This window comes from Hyla sarda, chromosome 12 (genome assembly GCF_029499605.1).
Source record: "Hyla sarda isolate aHylSar1 chromosome 12, aHylSar1.hap1, whole genome shotgun sequence".
Taxonomy (NCBI): domain Eukaryota; kingdom Metazoa; phylum Chordata; class Amphibia; order Anura; family Hylidae; genus Hyla; species Hyla sarda.
The window spans coordinates 31,193,208-31,210,707 of record NC_079200.1 but is presented as its reverse complement, the minus strand read 5'-3'; the positions used below and the strand labels follow the sequence as shown (position 1 = coordinate 31,210,707).

Sequence of the window (17,500 nt, the reverse complement as noted above, 5' to 3'; positions counted from 1 at the left end):
AATCTGTGGACTGGCTGAGGACTTGTTTTTATTTCTTTATTTTTTTAATCTATTTTTTCACAAAAAAACATATTGCAAAAAAAAAAATTAAAAAAAATTACAGTCGTAAATGTGCCCCTCTAGCTATAAATCTACTGCGCTTTTCTGCTTCTCCCTAAGAAAAATAGGGCAACCTGAAAGACCAGACAATTGGATCTTGTAAGATTGTTCACATCTGTTCTCACCCTGGGGTTTTGTCATCATTTACACTATCTATGGCAGCAGCATTATAGCAGTCTACAGTGTTATTGTTGTCATAAAAACCCTAGTGGACCCCAGTCATTGTGAAAATGCAAGTGTATGGCATGGTTGGCTAATGTGCCGACTATTTGGCACTTTGCGCATGCTCTCTCCGTGTTTTATGTTTTTTTGTTTGTTTGTTATGTTCCTCCTTGATCTACCAGTGGATTACCAATTGATTGGCCACTATTTGTATGGTCAGTAAGGCTGGGTTCACATATATCTGACATAGGTGAACTCAGCCTAAATCTCGACGCAACTGATGCCACAACTGATGACAACTTGTCATCAGTTGTATGGCATGCGGCGTCCATTGTTTCTGGGCAACAAAGCTGCGTTCCCCAGTCCAGTGCCCTCTGGCATGTCCAACCATCCAGCGTCAAAATTGAGACGCTGGATGATTGTGAACTGTCCCATTCAAATGAATGGGATCAGTTCTAGCATCAGTTTCCCTCCGGTGCACGCTGGAGGGAAACTGTGCCGGACAACTGATATATGTGAACCCAGCCTAAGCTGGCAAACACCTCTACAGTGGCTTATCTTCTTTAAGAACAAAAGATTGGAAGTGTTCGAATTTAATGTGAAAAGCCCCCCCCCTTCCCCCACATCTGACGTCAGAAGAGAATTGGGGCACCTCTTGGGGAACACAAGATGCACAAGATGCGTTCCCCTGTCCGTCGCCATGCGGCGTATCAGACCATCCGGCGTCCAATTTGAGGCACCGGATGAATGTGAACAAAGCGATAAAATCAGCCCAAAATGTGGCTAGCCACCTTCACAAAGGGATCTGGATCGTTACACAATGCATTTGTGATATCTGCTATGGTTTAAACCATTGTTTCCCAACCAGTGTGCCTCCAGCTGTGGCGAAACTACAACTCCCAGCATGCCCGGACAGCCTTTGGCTGTCCGGGCATGCTGGGAGTTGTAGTTTTGGCACAGCTGGAGGCTCACTGGTTGGGAAACACTGGTTAAAACAATACTGGTGTCAGCATGCACATTATATGGGCTATGTGTAGTATGCAAGGGTTGTGTGGTCAATATGGTGAAGAGACCAGGACAAAAAGGGGGTGGATTAGTGCATAGATACTGTTCATGGGGTTAATGTGTGTTGTTTAGGTATGGGTGTGAACAAAAATGGTCATTTATAGTGTATGCAGTGTCTATCAGATGGAGTTTTCATGTGTTCTTGGTGCAAGTAATTGTGTGTGTGTGTGTGTGTGTGTGTGTATTGTTGGGTGTATATGTATGGCTACAGCATATACAGTGTGTGTGTGTGAAACAATGTGGTATGAGTTGTGAATCCATCAGGTTCTCACAATATTGAGGTAAGAGGAGAGAGAACAAAAATGGCCCATACAGGTCAGAGTCTTACACTACACACCACACAAAACCTTCAACACCCAAAGACCATAAGGCCGCATCGAGGTAGTGTTCTATAGTGAATAGCCAAAACGTTGTGTTAGTGTACTATCTTTTGATATTGTGCATTCATTTATAATCTTGTTTTAATAAAAGGGCCTCAGTGCCCTACAAACATACATGTATGTTTTTGTTTTTTTTAGTTAGCCAATAAAGGCATCTATCACTCCTATAATACTTTGGTAGTTTTATCATGTTTTTCACACAAACATATTTAACATAAAAGACAAAATTACCAAAAAAAAAAAGGCCAGAATCACTTGATAGGCTCTATCAATTTCTCTGGGCTACATAATTGTGCTAAAATACATTTAAAAAAAATGCAAACCGATATATTGTATGCATCAGTTGGTTATCATTTCTATTCAAAAACACAAGCACATACATACAAATATCCCATTGCACACACTACCAGACAATGCCAGCATACTGCAAACACTACAACCACGTCCATCCTCCATCACACTCTACCCCTATACAAAACCTACTCTACAGCACAGAGCACTGTGTATACACACTCATCTCTTCCAGTTCTCTCTCCTCCATATTAACCCTATAGTGTTCATGTCCTTTCTCTCACATTCATTCTTTCTCCTAACATTCCATGTATATTTTTCCATATATTTTGTCATGTCTTTCCTCTCTGTTACATTATTAAATAATATTACTCTCTTCATCACTCAATATAAATATTTTCATTAACATTATCATTTAACAATGTAAACAATAACTGTTGTAGTAGTATATAAAATATAAGCAAATGAAGATCAAGAGGGGACAACACAGTACCAGATTTCTACCCAAGAAAGACACTGACATATTTGGAAAAATATACTGGAAAAATAGCCCATGACTGTTTAAATATGATTGTATGTACATAATATTGTGTACAATGTAAATATGATTGTATATGGGTGAAATTTCCTTACAAATGCAATAATGTTGATAACATTAGTATTACTAAGTGTCTGTGTATCTCGTTTATAGAGTATAATGTGGACAGTGTGTTATAAACATTAACTTTGTATTGTAAATGATTAAAGGAATAAAGTGGTTGTGCATTGTTCTGGATGTACCACGGTGGGAAATTGAACTCCAGGCTCTCTTTGTCCTATTATGTATGGTCCCAAGCATAGGACTTACCCCATATATGTGTATTGTAACCTAAGGATGGTAATGATAGATAGACATTGTTTCTCCATATTAGTATTTCTCGATGGGGGTATATAGCCATAATGACATTGAAGCATCGTGGGTCTACTAGAAACCCTTTCCTGTAATGTGTGCATTCATTGTAGCAGTTTTGTCATTATTTAACTCTTACCTGCCAGGTATCTATTGTTTTGACTCCTAATATGATATTTGGACTGAATCTGGATGACATAAAAAACTATCAAGAGATCAGATCTAAAATGGGAATCACATCACCGTGAATGTAAGGTAAATAGTTATGTGCTGTAGGTGACTTGGTAGATTGGTTTGAGGTGACCCTGATACTAGGGGGTGTAAATGTTTCCTCTTGGCAGCCAGGATAGATGTTTACCAACGACCAAGCTGGAGGTTTTCCGTTTTCAAAAGCTATAGAAACGCAACAAACGCTCCATTGTTGCCGTCTGGTTTTGATGCCGTTGGTGACGGTTACTAGTATATAGTATGGTATAGTATAGTATAGTCTAGTATAGAATAGTATAATACAGTATAGTATAGTATAGTATAGTACTGAATAGTATAGTCTAGAATAGTATAGTATAATACAGTATAGTATAGAATAGTATCGTATAGTATAGAATAGTATAGAATAATATAGTATATAATAGTATAGAATAGTATAGAATAGTATAGTATAGAATAGAATAGTATAGAATAGTATAGAATAGAATAGTATAGTATAGAATAGTATAGTAGAGAATAGTATAGAATAGTATAGTATAGAATAGTATAGAATAGTATAGAATAGTATAGTATAGTATAGTATAGAATAGTATCGTATAGTATAGAATAGTATAGAATAGTGTATAGAATAGTATAGAATAGTATAGTACAGAATAGTATAGTATAGTATAGTATAGAATAGAATAGTAAAGAATAGTATAGTATAGTATAGAATAGAATAGTATAGTACAGAATAGTATAGTATAGTATAGAATAGTATAGTATAGTATATAATAGTATAGTATAGTATAGGATAGTATAGTATAGTATAGAATAGTATAGTATAGCATAATACAGTATAGTATAGAATAGTATCGTATAGTATAGAATAGTATAGAATAGTGTATAGAATAGTATAGAATAGTATAGTATAGAATAGTATAGTATAGAATAGTATAGAATAGAATAGTAAAGAATAGTATAGTATAGAATAGTATAGTATAGTACAGAATAGTATAGTATAGTATAGAATAGTATAGTATAGGATAGAATAGTATAGAATAGTATAGTATAGTATTGAATAGTGCATAGAATAGTATAGAATAGTATAGTATAGGATAGAATAGTATAGAATAGTATAGTATAGTATTGAATAGTGCATAGAATAGTATAGAATAGTATAGGATAGGATAGTATAGAATAATATAGTATAGAATAGAATAGTATAGTATAGGATAGAATAGTATAGTATAGAATAGTATAGTATAAAATAGTACAGAATAGTATAGAATAGTATAGTATAAAATAGTATAGTATAGGATAGAATAGTATAGTATATGATAAAATAGTATAGTATAGAATAGTATAGTATAGTATAGAATAGTATAATATAGAATAGAATAGTATAGGATAGAATAGTATAGTATATGATAAAAAAGTATAGTATAGAATAGTATAGTATAGTATAGAATAGTATAGTATAGTATAGAATAGTATAATATAGAATAGAATAGTATAGTATAGTATAGAATAGTATAGTATAGGATAGTATAATATAGTATAGGATAAAATAGTAAAGTATTGAATAGTATTGAATAGTATAGTATTGAATAGTATGGTATAGTATAGTATAGAATAGTATAGAATAGAATAGTATAGGATAGAATAGAATAGTATAGAAAAGAATAGTATAGTATAGAATAGAATAGTATAGTATCGAAAAGAATAGTATAGTATACTATACTATTCTTTTCTATACTATACTATACTATACTATACTATTCTTTTCTATACTATACTATTCTTTTCTATACTATAGAATAGTATAGTATAGAATAGTATAGAATAGAATAGTATAGTATAGAATAGTATAGTATAGTATAGAATAGTATAGTATAGAATAGTATAGTGTAGAATAGTATAGAATAGAATAGTATAGGATAGAATAGTATAGAATAGAATAGTATAGTATAGAATAGAATAGTATAGTATAGAATAGTATAGTATAGAATAGTACAGTATAGAATATAATAGTATAGGATAGAATAGTATAGAATAGAATAGTATAGTATAGAATAGTATAGTATAGAATAGTATAGAATAGTATAGAATAGAATAGTATAGAATAGTATAGAATAGTATAGAATAGAATTGTATAGTATAGAATAGTATAGAATAGAATAGTATAGAATAGTATAGTATAGAATAGTATAGAATAGTATAGAATAGTATAGTATAGAATAGTATAGAATAGTATAGAATAGTATAGAATAGAATTGTATAGTATAGAATAGTATAGAATAGAATAGTATAGTATAGAATAGTATAGAATAGTATAGTATAGAATAGTATATTATAGTATAGAATAGAATAGTATAGGATAGAATAGTATAGTATAGAATAGTATAGTATAGAATAGTATAGTATAGAATAGTATAGGATAGAATAGTATAGAATAGAATAGTATAGTATAGAATAGAATAGTATAGTATAGTATAGAATAGTATATTATAGTATAGAATAGAATAGTATAGGATAGAATAGTATAGTATATGATAGAGTAGTATAGAATAGTATATTATAGTATAGTATAGAATAGTATAGGATAGAATAGTATAGAATAGAATAGTATAGGATAGAATAGTATAGAATAGAATAGTATAGTATAGAATAGAATAGTATAGTATAGTATAGAATAGTATAGTATAGTATAGAATAGTATAGAATAGTATATTATAGTATAGTATAGAATAGTATAGGATAGAATAGTATAGTATAGAATAGTATAGGATAGAATAGTATAGAATAGAATAGTATAGTATAGAATAGAATAGTATAGTATAGTATAGAATAGTATAGTATAGTATAGTATAGAATAGTATAGAATAGTATAGTATAGAATAGTATAGAATAGTATAGAATAGTATAGTATAGGATAGAATAGTATAGAATAGTATAGTATAGTATTGAATAGTGCATAGAATAGTATAGAATAGTATAGGATAGGATAGTATAGAATAATATAGTATAGAATAGAATAGTATAGTATAGGATAGAATAGTATAGTATAGAATAGTATAGTATAAAATAGTACAGAATAGTATAGAATAGTATAGTATAAAATAGTATAGTATAGGATAGAATAGTATAGTATATGATAAAATAGTATAGTATAGAATAGTATAGTATAGTATAGAATAGTATAATATAGAATAGAATAGTATAGGATAGAATAGTATAGTATATGATAAAAAAGTATAGTATAGAATAGTATAGTATAGTATAGAATAGTATAGTATAGTATAGAATAGTATAATATAGAATAGAATAGTATAGTATAGTATAGAATAGTATAGTATAGGATAGTATAATATAGTATAGGATAAAATAGTAAAGTATTGAATAGTATTGAATAGTATAGTATTGAATAGTATGGTATAGTATAGTATAGAATAGTATAGAATAGAATAGTATAGGATAGAATAGAATAGTATAGAAAAGAATAGTATAGTATAGAATAGAATAGTATAGTATCGAAAAGAATAGTATAGTATACTATACTATTCTTTTCTATACTATACTATACTATACTATACTATTCTTTTCTATACTATACTATTCTTTTCTATACTATAGAATAGTATAGTATAGAATAGTATAGAATAGAATAGTATAGTATAGAATAGTATAGTATAGTATAGAATAGTATAGTATAGAATAGTATAGTGTAGAATAGTATAGAATAGAATAGTATAGGATAGAATAGTATAGAATAGAATAGTATAGTATAGAATAGAATAGTATAGTATAGAATAGTATAGTATAGAATAGTACAGTATAGAATATAATAGTATAGGATAGAATAGTATAGAATAGAATAGTATAGTATAGAATAGTATAGTATAGAATAGTATAGAATAGTATAGAATAGAATAGTATAGAATAGTATAGAATAGTATAGAATAGAATTGTATAGTATAGAATAGTATAGAATAGAATAGTATAGAATAGTATAGTATAGAATAGTATAGAATAGTATAGAATAGTATAGTATAGAATAGTATAGAATAGTATAGAATAGTATAGAATAGAATTGTATAGTATAGAATAGTATAGAATAGAATAGTATAGTATAGAATAGTATAGAATAGTATAGTATAGAATAGTATATTATAGTATAGAATAGAATAGTATAGGATAGAATAGTATAGTATAGAATAGTATAGTATAGAATAGTATAGTATAGAATAGTATAGGATAGAATAGTATAGAATAGAATAGTATAGTATAGAATAGAATAGTATAGTATAGTATAGAATAGTATATTATAGTATAGAATAGAATAGTATAGGATAGAATAGTATAGTATATGATAGAGTAGTATAGAATAGTATATTATAGTATAGTATAGAATAGTATAGGATAGAATAGTATAGAATAGAATAGTATAGGATAGAATAGTATAGAATAGAATAGTATAGTATAGAATAGAATAGTATAGTATAGTATAGAATAGTATAGTATAGTATAGAATAGTATAGAATAGTATATTATAGTATAGTATAGAATAGTATAGGATAGAATAGTATAGTATAGAATAGTATAGGATAGAATAGTATAGAATAGAATAGTATAGTATAGAATAGAATAGTATAGTATAGTATAGAATAGTATAGTATAGTATAGTATAGAATAGTATAGAATAGTATAGTATAGAATAGTATAGAATAGTATAGAATAGTATAGAATAGTATAGTATAGAATAGTATAGAATAGTATAGTACAGTATTGTACATAGATGCTGTTCTATACCTGTGCTGAATGGCTTTTTATCCTTTTTATATATAGGCTTCACCTGTTCCTGGCTTTCTCTGATGTGATCTTTGTTTTGTACATAAATACCTCCTGGTTATGTCTATAATTTCATTGTGATGAATGAAATAGCGCTTAAAAGTATATAGCAGGTACTGACAGACATCGGAATACACCCTTTACTGCTCAGTTTCCTCCACAGAAACTACAGCCGTTTCTTGTGTTTTGTATTATTGGAAACAGGTAAAAGTGTAAAAACTTCCATTAATTAAGAGCAGTGTTTTCCAACCAGGGTGCCTCCAGCTGTTGCAAAACTACAACTCCCAGCATGCCCGGACAGCCGAAGGCTGTCCGGGCATGCTGGGAGTTGTAGTTTTGCAACAGCTGGAGGCACCCTGGTTGGGAAACAGTGATTTGGAAGCTCAGACACATTCTTGCAGTGTGGTAATGTGAGCTCCCAGGCCGGCCATGTCCCTTCTGTTCCTGGATAGGAGTGGAGGGAAAGCTGAGCTTCTCATCAGAGTGTGATCCTGAGAAATGATTCAGTGCGGACAGCATCATAAACAACACAACTCTCCCACAAACACACAATGCACCGCGCTGACACCCCCTATTGTCATAAATCAAGGCCATTGTATGGGAATAAACCTTACAATCCTGTCTGATCGCCTCTGTGGTTATAAACACACATAGTCAGGACGGATGGCAGGAAATGAAGATCGCGATTTGTCACCATTTACGACAATAACATTAATAAGACACAATAATAAATTTACATGGACCCAGCCAGACAGAGGGAATCCCCGCTACTTACAATAATCCAGCCCCCGGTGTGGCTCTGATCCCACTCTCCTATGCCAGCCTCTCTCTCCTCTCCTTCTCTCTATCTGCCATAGGCTGCGCTGTAAGGACACTTGGATCTCACGTCAGACACAAGGAGACCATGTCTGCGATTTTCCTGACGAATACATATCTATCCTGCAACCTCTGCATTAATTATTTAATGAATCACGTGACAGGGTAGGGGGGGGGGGGGAGAGGAGGAGGGGGTCTCACTTCCATACACAGAGGACCACTATGACCTTCCTCAAAAACACCGGGGTCTTTTATGCCAGGAACTGGGACACAATAACATATATATATATATATATATATATATATATATATATATATATATATATTCAGACAGATCTAGCACTAAACAATGTTGATATTGTGATATACATTGTAACCGTATCTGTCATATTTGTTACATTGTATCATAAACAGTCAAATCTATCTATCCTATTATCTATGTATCTATCTATCTATTTATCTATCTGTCTCATTTATATGTCATATCTATCTATCTATCTATCTATCTCATATCTATCTATCTCATATCTATCTATCTATCTATCTATCTCATATCTATCTATTTATCTATCTGTCCTATCATCCATCTATCTATCTATCTATTCCATTCTATTATCTAATTATCTATTTATCTCCTATCTATTTATCTATCTATCTATCCTATCATCTATCTCTCATATCTATCTATCTATCTATCTATCTATCTATCTCATATCTATCTATCTCATATCTATCTCTCATATCTATCTATGTATCTATCTAGCTATTTATCTATCTATCCTATCATCTCTCTATCTCATATCTATCTATCTATCTCATATCTATCTATCTATCTATCTATCTATCTCATATCTATCTATCCTATCATCTCTCTATCTCATATCTATCTATCTATCTATCTATCTCATATCTATCTATCCTATCATCTCTCTATCTCATATCTATCTATCTATCTCATATCTATCTATCTATCCTATCATCTATCTATTTATATATCTATCTCATATATATATATATATATATATATATATATATATATATATACTATTATCTATGTATCTATCTATTTATATATCTATCCTATCACCTCTCTATCTCATATCTATCTCTCTATATATCATATATATATATATATCCTATTATCTATCTATCTCCTATCTCTCTCTCTCTCTCTCATATCTATCTATCTCATATCTATCTCCTATCTATCTATCTATCTATCTCAAATCATCTATCTATCATCTATCTATCTGTATCATATCTATCTATCTCATATCATCTATCTATCTCATATCTATCTCCTATCTATCTATCTATCTATCTCATATCTATCTATCTATCTATCTCCTATCTATCTTCTATCTATCTATCTCATATCTATCTCATATCTATCTATCTATCTCATATCTATTTCATATCTATCTTTCTATCTATCTATCTCATATCTATCTATCTATCTATCTCTCTCATATCTATCTATCTATCTATCTATCTATCTCTCTCATATCTATCTATCTATCTCATATCTTTCTATCTCATATCTATATATCTATCTATCTCTCTCATATCTATCTATCTATCTATCTATCTATCTCTCTCATATCTATCTAACATCACCAAACTGTAAAGCTTGTTATGTTATTATTTGATAAAACCTATAGACATATAAAGTGCTCATATACAATGCCGGTGGTGGATGCTATGTACCCAAATAAAACATTTGCCTCTCTCGTGGACATTGGCCCAAACACAACAAAAAAAGCTACAAAGCCAGACATCTGGGTGAGGGCTTCAAAGCCTTTTAGTCAGATAAAAGGTAAAGTTTATATAATGAGCACGGAGATTGATTTAGGAATTTAAACAAGCCAGTTTTATTGGGCATCATAAATCTGTCATTGAGGACACTGACTGAGAGAAATCTCCGAGTGTCAGCCCTCAGTGCAGAACAATGGACGAGCGATCCCAGCAATTCATTCTCACTATCTTTTCCAGCACAGTCAAGGTTTTTTTTTTTTTTTTTGTTAAATAAATAATTGCTGAAAATTAGTAGGATTGAATATATATGGATATACTTTAAAATTTAGGAATGCATATGTCTTGTTTAATAGGTGTTTACAAATTCAGGTATATCTATCTCATATATATCTATCCTATTCATTCTTTCTTTCTTTCTTTCATATTCTATCTATATACATATCTATCTATCTTTCTGCAAGTCTATCTGCCCTATTATAGCTATTCTTTCTTTCTTTCTATTTTTTTCTTTCTTTCTTTCATCCATCATATTTTATCTATCTCATATTTATCTATCTCCTATCTATCTATCTATCTATCTATCTCATATCTATCTATCTTCTATCTATCTATCTACCCCATATCTATCTATCTATCTATCTATCTATCTCCTATCTATCAATCTATCAATCAATCTATCTATCTTCTATCTATCTATCTCTTATCTATCTTCTATCTATCCATCTTCTATCTCATATCTATCTATCTATCTATCTTCCTCATATCCATCTACCTATCTATCTATCTCCTATCTATCAATCTGTCTATCTATCAATATATCTTCTATCTATCTATCTCCTATCTATCTATCTATCTCCTATCTATCTTCTATCTATCTATCTATCTTCTATCTATCGATCTATCTATCTATCTTCCATCTATCTATCTATCTCATATCTATCTATCTTCTATCTATCTATCTATCTCCTATCTATCTATCTTCTATCCATCTTCTATCTATCTATCTATCTATCTTCTATCTATCTATTTTTCTATCTATCTTACTTTCTATCTATCTATATTCTATCTATCTATCTTCTATCTATCTATCTATCTTCTATCTATCTATCTATCTATCTATCTATCTATCTATCGATCTCCTATATATCTATCATCTATCTATCTATCTATCTATCTATCTATCTAGCAACAGGAGAATACAGAAGCACACTGCTAGCACAAAGATATAGATAAAACATGAGAAGCTATTCAGCTATGGTGCAGTAATGAAATAGTGAGATACTTAGCTTGCAATTTGGCGGCCAAATAGCTTGGACCGTCCCACCACGGTAAGGTGACCTCATTGGGACGGACCCTACACTATGAATATGCCTCTGTGTGAATAGATCAGCAGGCATTGCAGGATCTGGAACATCCAAATCACCTTATATACACCTGATAGAGGTGGGTGGGGTGCAAGAACCAACATGGAGGTAGCCACTCCCCCGTATGTGCAATACAATACGTATACGTATAATAGTTTGGAATCAATAGTGCTGGCCAACTTATTCTTTGTTTGTATATATCTATCTTCTATCCATCTTCTATCTATCTATCTATCTATCTTACTATCTATCCATCTTCTATTCATTTGCTGCAGTTTTGTTTACCTAAATTTTTATTTTATTTTTGTTTGTTTTTTTGGGGATTTTTATCCTTTCTGTCTATTTATCCATCAGTTTATCTGTCATCTAAGTAAATATCATAAGGGAATATTGTTTCATATTTGGTTACAATATCAGGGCTGTAATCACTATTAAGCATTTATGGGTCTGGGCCTAGGTTGACAATGTTAAGAATTGTTTTGGTGTAGCTGCTGCCGCCGCCGCCATGCTGTTTCACGGAGAAAGAAAATAAGATTTCTCCTTTTTGAGTGAATCCACATATGTTAAAACTCCTGTAAATTTTATACCTGCAGATTTGCAGCCACAACCATATTTATATTGTGGATTTGTGAATGATTTTACCATTTTATCTTTATTACTATATAGGACGTATTATATGTGACAGATCTACAAGAAAAAATTCCGACGTTTTTGGAATCCCCCTAATGGAGTGCATATAGTTAAAATTAAGGGCCTGAGGCAGCACAAGTCTTAAATTAGGCCTTGTAGAATGTATAGGCATATCCATATGCTTGTATAAATGCATGCACATCTGCAAGTTTCATGGCTAATGCACAAAAGTGCAGTTAGGATCCATAGCAATTCCATTAGGTCAGTGTTTCCCAACCAGTGTGCCTCCAGCTGTTGCAAAACTACAACTCCCAGCATGCTGGAAGTTGTAGTTTTGCAACAGCTGGAGGCGCACTGGTTTGGGAACACTACATTAGGTATACATTCTCTATATGGTGCTAATGTCATACTATGTAGATGAGCGGTTTTCAAACTGTGGCCCCCCAGATGTTGCAAAACTACAATTCCCAGCATGCCCGGACAGCCGTTGGCTGTCCGGGCATGCTGGGAGTTGTAGTTTTGCAACATCTGGAGGGCCACAGTTTGAAGACCACTGATGTAGATAGCAAGCAATATGGATCAGAGATTGTAAAAGGACAAGGCACAACAATATTCCATGATAAATGCCATACTGCACACTGTAATGTACACTGATATGTGTATGTCCTACGTATCACCTTGATAAAGGTCACGAAACATGCGTGGGGGGGGGGGGGGCTGTGGCAGCACACCAGTACTATGGGTAGGCAATTCAATCTTATTCTTTATTACTGATTGTGGTTATGTAAGGCTGGGTTCACATCACGTTTTTGCCATACTGTTTTCAATCAGTTTTTCTAAAGAAAACCGTATGTAAAAAAACGGATGGAACAGTATCGGAAAAAGTAAACTGTAAACTGCGTTTTTAAACTGTATACTGTTTTTAAAATTGCATACGGCTCCGTCCGTTTTTAATAAAAATAAAAAAAACAAACGTTTTTGAATTTTTTTTTTCAAATTAATTAATTAAAAAAAAATTTAACTTCATGATGCAAATGCGCATGTGCAAAGTAAAAACCGTATACGGTTTTCCCATATGGAACCGTATACTTGTGCTTTTCCCATTGTCGTCCATGTTAAAAAAAAAAAACTTATGCGGTTGCAGTGCGGTTTTTAAACCGGAGACAAAACCATGGTCAACCACAGTTTTGAGTACGGGAAAAAAAACGTATTGCAAGCAAACCGTCCGCAACCAGATGCATCCGGTTTTCAATAATTTGTCTATGTATACGGTTTTCAATACGGTTCCATGCGTTTTCAATAAGGATAACGTACGCGGGAACCGTACTTGAAAAACGTGGTGTGAACCCAGCCTAACTGTGGTATCTCAGGGCTTATAAGGGCTATATAATTGTATATTCGGAGACCATAGTACAGTTCTATATTGGGTATGGAGAGTGTCTTTTGTAAGAATAGAACCTCCATATAGTACAATAAATGATCCAGATCTAGAGTGGTTGTTTACATTGAAGAATAAATTGTAATAAATTATTAATACTAGAGATGAGCGAACTTACAGTAAATTCGATTCGTCACGAACTTCCCGGCTCGGCGGTTGCTGACTTCTCCTGCATAAATTAGTTCAGCTTTCCGGTGCTCCAGTGGGCTGGAAAAGGGGGATACAGTCCTAGGAAAGAGTCTCCTAGGACTGTATCCACCTTTTCCAGCCCACGGGAGCACCTGAAAGCTGAACTCATTTATGCAGGATAAGTCATCAACTGCCGAGCCGAGAAGTTTGTGACGAATCGAATTTACTGTAAGTTCGCTCATCTCTAATTAATACACTTGTGCTGTATAGAGGAACAGCAGTACTGGATCCATCACATAACGGAGACCACAATTGCCAATGGATGCCATTGACTTTAATTGGGTCCATTGGGGTTCCATTGGAGTGTCCGTCATTTTTCCAGAAAATAAAATAATGCAGGATGGCTTTTTTTTTTTTTTTTTTTTATGGAAAATAAGATGGAATCTGTAAAGGAGTCTCCTAATGGAGCTTTGAGTACATGTGAAAAGAGCTTTACCTTTTTTTTTTTTTCATAATTTGAAATATAGATACAAAAGAAATATATGGTTCATGCTCGATTACCTACTCCAAGAGTTTGGATTTAATGGAATATATGGTGGCAGAACAAGTGGTTCCTTAGTACAGAACTGACTGAAACCACCATAAAGGCCTACTGGCTTGTGCCTAAGGTCCTAGATTCTGTTTACATCTATGTTTTCATTTATAAGGGAAACCACTATACAGCGATAGATATCGTAGACTATGTGGGAGATTTATCAAAACCTGTGTAGAAGTAGAGTGGTGCAGTTGCCCATAGCAACCAATCAGATTGATTCTTCCAAATTTTCCCCTTTGTTCCCATCATGTTTTCCCTATACACTCGGGGTATTCCCCCCCAACCTAAGCTAATGTATACCTTACTAGAGATGAGCGAACTTACAGTAAATTCGATTCGTCACGAACTTCTCGGCTCGGCAGTTGATGACTTATCCTGCATAAATTAGTTCAGCTTTCAGGTGCTCCCGTGGGCTGGAAAAGGTGGATACAGTCCTAGGAGACTCTTTCCTAGGACTGTATCCACCTTTTCCAGCCCACCGGAGCACCTGAAGGCTGAACTAATTTACGCAGGATAAGTCATCAACTGCCGAGCCGAGAAGTTCGTGACGAATCGAATTTACTGTAAGTTCGCTCATCTCTATACGGTAGTCTTACATGGACACCAGCAGAGCCCAGTGGACCCTATTAACCTTTCGTTGGGTTCTTCTAAGCCATTGGTCATTTGATTAAATAAAAAATATCGCTGCCTATAGAGTTTTCTTTTGCACCAAAGCTGAGAGAATCTGCGGCAGAAGCACTTTTTTTTTTTATACCTAATTTTTTTTTGTATGCAGAGTAAACCAGACAAAACACATACAAAGGTACATAGTATCTTTTTTTTTTGTACTTTTTTTTTTTTGTATGGGTCAATCTTGTTCCAAAGTGAGTTCATTTTGCTATTGACATAAATGATAACATTTTCTGAGGCTGTAATGTATGGCTGAATGCCATTGTTTTTCAACTAATACACTACCAGCTGTTGCAAAACTACAACTTCCAGCATGCCCGGACAGCCTTCGGCTGTCCGGGCATGCTGGGAGTTGTAGTTTTGCAACAGCTGCAGGCTCCCTGGTTGGAAAACACTGCACAAATGATCCAAATTATAGGCCTGAATAGTCAAGGCCCTAATCCATACTGATTTTGGTACATCATTTCTGAGGCCTTATGCCAACAGCCCATATTTTGGCTCCTTTTTGTTTTGCACCATAGTAGGGTCCAAGTCAATGGGCCAATGCACACATCCATGCGATTTCATTTCATATATTTCCATACAAAGCCTCCATAACTCAATGTGCAGCACACTCCCATCAGCCGCTTGCTAAAATCAACCCCCCCTAGAAGTCAATAGAGCCTGAAAAAAGGGAATCTAAAATAAGATGCATATTTTACAGCCATATGACATCCAGAATACAGTACAAAAAAAATAAAAAATAAATACAAAAAAACATGGTAAATGGGCGCAAAAGACTGAAACAGCACAAAGCGTATTATATAATGACATAAACACTGATGCAGACAGAACCATTTCTTCTGTCTTATGTGACTAAGTGACCAGTGATCCAGCAAGTACTGTGTTCTTACGTAGGACTGCGTTTATACAACAACAGGGCCACAGTTGTTGTTGGAGTGTGCACTTACCACTTATCTACAGATACAGTGTTGTTTTGTAGTGTTGCCTGTTTGTTAAAACTATAGGGGGAGTAAGCATGAAGGCAGAGATTACATTTAAAGTGTGGGCCTCCAGGCAGCCCCCACAGCCCTCACAGATACAGATCACCTCTCTGGACAGATTTCTGACTTTAGATCTGAGTTGTGCCCCTTGTAGGAGATGTTAAACACCGCACTGTCCGGCCTCACAGAGGTCAGAGGGTTTCCTGGGTCATTCTCTGTTCATCACACTGGTTTGCCCTGCAGATGAACCCACTGCTCATTCCTTTCCACATTCTTTTCCCTTGTTAGTACTATATACAGTAAATATATATATATATATATCACACTCTACACACACACACACACACACACACATATATATATATATATATATATATATATATATATGTATATCACTATACACAAATGCACAGACACACACATACACATATATATATATATATCACTATACACACACATACACATATATATATATATGTATATATATATCACTATACAGACATGCACAAACACACACACACACACTTATATATATATATATATATATATCACTATACACACATGCACAGACACACACATACACATGCACAGACACATATATATATATATATATATCACTATACACACATGCACAGACACACACATATATATATATATATATATATATATATATCATTATATACATATGCACACACACACACACACACATATATATATATATATCATTATACACACATGCACACACATATAGATAAATAAATATAAAAATATATCACTATACACACATGCAGACACACATATATATATATATGTATATATACATATATATCACTATACACACATGCACAGACACACACAAACACATGCAGACACACGCACACACACATATATATATATCACTATATATACTTGCACACACACACACATGCACACACACACATACTGTATATATATATATATATATATATATATCATTATACACACACATATATATATATATACACATATATATATATATATATATATATATATATAAATATAAAAAAATATCACTATACACACATGCACACACACACAAACACATGCACAGACATACACACACATATATATAAATCACTATACAAACATGCAGACACACACATACTGTATATATATCTATATCATTATACACACACACGCACACACACATATATATATG

At 32.8% G+C, this 17,500-nt stretch overlaps 1 protein-coding gene across 2 annotated transcripts in view; it reads right to left on the bottom strand.

Moving 5' to 3' along the window:
- HOXB3 (homeobox B3) overlaps positions 1-17,500 on the bottom strand; it is a 68,309-nt gene that overhangs the window by 19,199 nt on the left and 31,610 nt on the right. Inside the window, exon 1 of one of the 2 annotated variants that reach the window (XM_056549101.1) lies at positions 8,699-8,745. The exons of the other annotated variant lie outside the window; for it this stretch is intronic. The gene's annotated coding sequence lies outside the window, so the exon portion shown is untranslated. Of the gene's footprint in view, positions 1-8,698; positions 8,746-17,500 lie in introns of those variants that run through there. 2 annotated transcript variants of the gene reach the window in all.